Genomic DNA, 6000 nt, shown 5'->3' with positions numbered 1-6000 from the left:
GAGAAAAAAGAGAGAGAGAGAGAGAGAGAGAGAGAGAGAGAGAGAGAGAGAGAGAGAGAGGGAGGGAGACAGAGAGAAAGAGATACGTGCCAAAGAAGTAGCCGGACGTGCAAGGGTGGAGACGAGGAAGAAGGATGCTGGAAGGCCGTCGACGAGAAGAGCGAGGCCGAGCGCGCAATTCTTTCTCCATCCAAGTGCTTTTTGTTCGAAAAATGGAGTTTCATGGCCTGAGAAGTCGCGTCCACTCCGGTCGGCTAATTACATTCGTCTGATCTTTGCTCGCTTGAACTACTTGCCGTTCTCGCGACGGTAACGCGAACACGAATCAAGTACAGCAGGTAGGGCTCTGTTCACGTAGGACAGGGCTTTTCTGCCGATGCAAAACTCGTCCTTTTGTCCACTCTTCTTCTTTTTTTTTACACTTTTAAACGACACTAAAAATCCTCGAGGGGCGAGTGTTTTTTCTCAAGCGGCGGATTACTATATAATTTCGCGGCCTGTATTTCTTTTCGAGCTTTATCGTATTACAGATGAACTCGATTTCGCTTTTACAACGTTCTATATATTCCCGCGCACTCGTAAAGTATACAGAGAGGAAATGGACGCTGCATTATTTCGCAGCGGAGCGATGAAGAACGCCCGGTATATATCTGGGCAAGTTGGCAGCCGGATATGCAGACGGTAGAGCAATATAATTGAGTGGCGTTTAATTAAAAGTCAAACCTCTTCTCGCGCTCCGTACGCCGCGTTAAACAGGCGTATACATGCGCGATGTCCTCCGCGCTGTGTAAAGTGTCGTAAAGATGTTTTTGTTCGTTACAACCGGTGGCGTGCGTACATATAAAAAATATATATGTGTCATTCAAGTAAATGGTACTTATCTCCATTATTTTATAAGTTTATATATCCGCAAATCTATCATAAACTCATAATAAGCATCAGACTTGTTCAAAATACATTCTGAACACTTAATAGATTTAATAAACTTACAAATGAACCTACCCAAAAGTTACACTCCGATTTCTTTCTATGGCACAAATGTAGAAGTACAAAAAATATTTAGGTCATATTTCTTTATTTTGGCTCACTTTGAGTTTCGTAGGCAGTTTATAGCTTTTTAATGTTTTCACTCCTATCATCAATAAGCGAAACAAAAATGCATAAGAAATAAAATTGAATACAACATATAGGCGTTTTTGGTTTATTGATTACGAATATAAAGTTCAATGTGTAAAATTATTTATATAAATAATAAAATATTTAAACAAAACATGTAAAAAGTTGAAAACAAATTATTTATACAACTAATTTTTCGGTTTAATTTAGATTTGAGCCATTTTTGACTAATTTAGCACAGATTTGAAATATTTCAGTTGGAATTTCGGCTAGTAAAGAAATTTAGAATAGTCTCAGCTATGTCGATTTTGTTAAAATGTTAATTAAAATTGCCGGATTTCTCTCGATTTGCCCGAGATTCGAACCATTTTTGACTAATTTAGCGCAGATTTAAAATACTTTGGTTGGAATCTCGGCTAAAGAAATTTAGAATAGTTCGTGTCTCAGCTATGCCGATTTTATTAAAATTATTTAACTATATCTTGTATTCAATTTTATTTCTTATATTTTCTTGTTGTACTTGTTGATGATAGAAGTGAGAACATTAAAAAGCTATAAACTGCCCGTAAAACTTAAAGTGGGCCAAAAATGAAAAAATGAAAAAATATGACCTAAATATTTTTTATACTTCTACATTTGTGCCAAATTGGAAAGAAATCGGAATGTACTTTTTGGGTAGATTTGCTTGTAGTATTTCAATCAAGAATATTAAATTGAGACAAAAATTCGCAATTTGCTCAGTACATGAGAGTTGAATCAATTGTTTGTTGGACGAAATTTTATATGATGATTTTTTATATGATAATTTATAAGATAATAAATTCATCGTTTGAATATATTATAATTGAGTTCTTCTCAAATTTGACATTAGTATATTTTAGGACTGTTGCCAAAAAAATATTATTTACTAAAGATCACCATTACATATTTAAAAGGAAAGGAAAGTAAACTGAATAATTCTTAGCAGTAGAGTGATACTTTTATCTGTACAATCGTTTTATAAGAGAGCGTTGGATAACGGTCGTAAAGTAGAGAGGAAAATATTGAATGACGAGGCAAGAGTGGGAAACGTCAATGTCACGCGACAGCGGTAGGGACATTTCACGCCGCGGGGATTGACAGGGACGGAAATATCCTCTGCCGTCCTGCGAAGATTACGCGAATGGATCGGCCTACCGTTCGATTCCCACTGGACCGCGGTATCCTTGTGGATATTTTATGGCATTCGGAGGGAAGTAACTTCAAATTACGCTCTCTCGCGTGCGGACAGAATATACGATTTCGTTGTAACTTTTTACTCGTAGATCCATTCGCGAGTTACGGCGATCGCCGGCAGGTCGTTACCAGAATTTCCCGGCCGGCCGCCAAGCATTCAGAGCAATGAGAGAGCTTAATATTTATACACGGCGGCATTTAAATGTCACGTCACGCCCGATCGTTTGCGCGGAAGTGCGTGTGTATTGAATCTCCCATCGAATTAAAATGCGTCGAAGCGACAGCGATAAGAGTTTCACAGTGAATAAAGAGCGTCTGTCACACGCCGATATTGCGCATCGAGAGCGCGGCGTGGGCGACACGCAACGAGAACAACAACAACAACAACGACGGCGGAAGAGAAAGGGAAGGAAAAAAATTACAGGAGACGTGGCAGTGCGCGCGTTTTGTCGCCAGTCACTGCGGATATTAAAGGGAATTAACGAGCCGATCGTCCATACTCGTGCGTTATCAAAAATCCCGACGTCGTCATGTCACGACCTATCGATCATGGGTCATGGTGGACGTACAATACTCGCCGGGCCGCGACTAACGCTCGAACCTGTCGCTATTATACGTCCGGTGTTTCGCCGGTTGTATTGCGATTATCATGCTCATATACATGGCATACAACAGTCGCGCGACAACGCAAAGCGCTGCTGCCGGTTGGGGCCCTATTGTGGTTCTCGGTCCGACATGTTGGTAACGAGCTGATCATTGTTATAACTCACGTTGTCGCGTGTATATTATATACGTATGTATGTAAGCATGTATGTGCGGACGCACTGTACATGACCCGCCGTTTGGCCATCGCGTTTAGGTAAGACACGAGTTTGTCGACACGGTTGGACAGAGCGGACAGCGGCGAGATACGATCGACTAACTGACTTTGCCCGCGACTTGTCCAAATGCGTCTACGCGGCATCAATCGATTGGCATAAATCACTACCAGTCGCCTCCACGCTCGATTGGACATGATTACAAAAATTCGTTATCGCGCACGTAGATGATCTACTATGTTCGCGGCAGAAAATACGGAAAAAAATTAACTGTGACAGCAAGAATCTATGTGTAGTAACTACACATCTTGTTGTAACGTTGTTGAATACCTAAAGTGTAGCTACCAGTAAACGCATATTTAGCTGTAAAACCGATATTGCTACTGTAGCAGCTAAACTTTTAGTTGCAGCAACAAATATATTATTTTTATTTCAGTAAAACACGTTAAAAAATATATAATCTTATCTTTGGCGGAATATAGGGCCAATATTCTTAAAGTTAGTGGAATTTCGTTTTTTATCTACTGTACACTGAGAGAAAAATTATATAAAACATACTAAATATATTTTGTAGGTACTAATGACATACTTAAACCTAAATTCTTTTATTTAAATATAACAAATAATTGTTTTTGTGAAAAGTTAAGGTTTTCTTAAGGTTTTAAAAAATATATTCCGCTAAAAATATAATTATATTTTTTTAGAATGCATATAATTAGTTGCCAAAATCTGTCTTCTCTTCGTGTATCACGCGTTTTTTAATAGCAAAATAGTTCAAAAAGTCAAATTTTTTACTTTTAGTTTTGATAGACCAGACTATGTTAAAAATCAATCAGAAATTAAATAAATAGATGTCTGATTAATGTAAAACTTTTACCAACATTTGTTTACTTTGGACAGTACATGCCCAGAATGATGAATGGTCGTGTGAATGCCGAGGAAAACACGACACATCGCGAACGAACGTCGATTCGTTTCTCCCGTTCGGGGTTCAATGTCCAATGCATCGGTTTTTTCATAACAAATGTCAGGGACAGTTTCGTCGAGGCGTATACGCCACAAACTGACATTAATCGATCCCACGTTGAGAGCATTATGCAATGTCGATAGCTATTTCGAACAGTTTGACATGGTACAGGTAAAGGAGCTGCAGAAACTTTCGTATTTCTCGGAATATCGAAGAGTAAGAGCAAACGTGAATAATTAATCGCGAGTCGAGTATGAAGCGCATAAACTCGGGAGAGCAGCTGAGAAGAGAAGCTAACTGTTACATGTGATGTTTAGAAGGCGACAATATTGTGATGAGTATCGCGTTTCGACGTATAATGACGCAAAAACACGAATGTCAGGGCTTATATACACATATATTTCCCAGTAAAAAATTTATTTCTCTAAGAGATATATTAAAGTTCAATCTGTTGTTGCTTTCTCGTGGACGCGAGATCAAAGCAAAAGAATGTTTCCTTCAATGTCGACCGATAATACCTGCTCTCTCGCAGATATTATTTTACCGCGCGTATAAAATACAAACCGTAAAAAATAAATACGACAATACGGCGAATCATGAGAACGTTGAGGTGGAGCATCGCGAAAAGGTTCGCATAGTAAGTGTAAGTAAGCGTTTGACCTTCGTACAGAGCGCATTAAAATTCCATTTACGGATGTTGTCGTTTGTAACCGAGATCAAAGCTACAAAATATTTATCTCCGCATTAGTACGGATATGTTTTCCCCCTTGGAGAATATTTAATAGGCTATATGATAAATAAATATGAATATATTTGAAAAAGGGAGGAAGACAGAGAGAGAGAGAGACAGAGAGAAAGAGAGAGAGAGAGAGAGATTGTGAAATATACCAACGCCATTCGTTCGTCGAGCATTATCGCGAGTATCGTGAGATGTTTCCGCCGGAGTCCTACTCTACATTCGCCTACTGGCGTGGTTATTTGATCAACACGGTTACCTACATTCACGGTTGTACGTAGTTGCACGGAATAATAATGCTGAGCTTTTCATTACGCATCTTCGCGTGTAAATGTTTGAGATTTTCATAAAAAATAATATATACGACCTTGTGTACAGGTTATACGTAACGTATTGATAATCGATTCAATTTCGTCGGTTATTTATTTATTTCGCTAGCGCGCGAGAACGTGCTTGCAACGATGCATTTGTGCCACTAACACATTCCCGAGAATATACGATGTAGCGAGAGTCGGGGCACTTACTTGTCTACTCCTGATTACGAGGCACCGGAGTGGGCAGCATCTCGATGTTCCTTCCGCCGTGACGCCAAACACCGTGACTGGAACGCTATGGTCCGTGGAAACACGGCTACCGCTATTACTGTGTATATGCTGCGAGAACAAATTAATTTATTATTTCACAATGTTACGGTTAACAGCATTCCGGAGAAATAACGGCCAGTAATAAAGGTACCGTGGCTGAGGCAGCAAGTGCGCGAGGAAGTTCGAGCAAGCCGGCCAAATTGAGGTTATGGTATAAATAAAAGGAGAGTGAACTGGAGACGGATGTTAGATAAGTGGAAGCGATCGTAGGAAACGAGAAGGAAATAAGAGAGGATGCATAAAAAGAGGAAGAGAAAGAGAGAGAAACAGTAATGAAAGAGTGAGTAGAATGAAGACGCGAATCAACGAGAGCAAGAGAATGAAAACCAGAGAAAGCGCTGGGAGATAGTGAAGAAAAAGAGGGAAGGAAATAATCTGGGAGGAAATAAAAGAGGAGTGAGAGAGAAAGGAAGGGGAAGAGAGGTACAGCGCTACGAAGGTAAGTGCGAGAGGATAAAGCAGGTGAGCGTGCAAAGCAACGGGTACGAAACGACGACGCTCGAG

At 39.8% G+C, this 6000-nt stretch overlaps 1 protein-coding gene across 1 annotated transcript in view; it reads left to right on the top strand.

Annotated features, from left to right (window-relative positions):
* LOC116851767 (semaphorin-2A) overlaps positions 1-6000 on the top strand; it is a 486860-nt gene that overhangs the window by 93274 nt on the left and 387586 nt on the right. The gene's annotated exons all lie outside the window — the stretch shown is intronic.

The sequence above is a fragment of the Odontomachus brunneus genome, unplaced genomic scaffold (assembly GCF_010583005.1).
Source record: "Odontomachus brunneus isolate Ranch 3 - 2012 unplaced genomic scaffold, Obru_v1 Obru_scaffold_190, whole genome shotgun sequence".
NCBI classification, from domain to species: domain Eukaryota; kingdom Metazoa; phylum Arthropoda; class Insecta; order Hymenoptera; family Formicidae; genus Odontomachus; species Odontomachus brunneus.
This window is presented reverse-complemented; position numbering and strand designations above follow the sequence as displayed.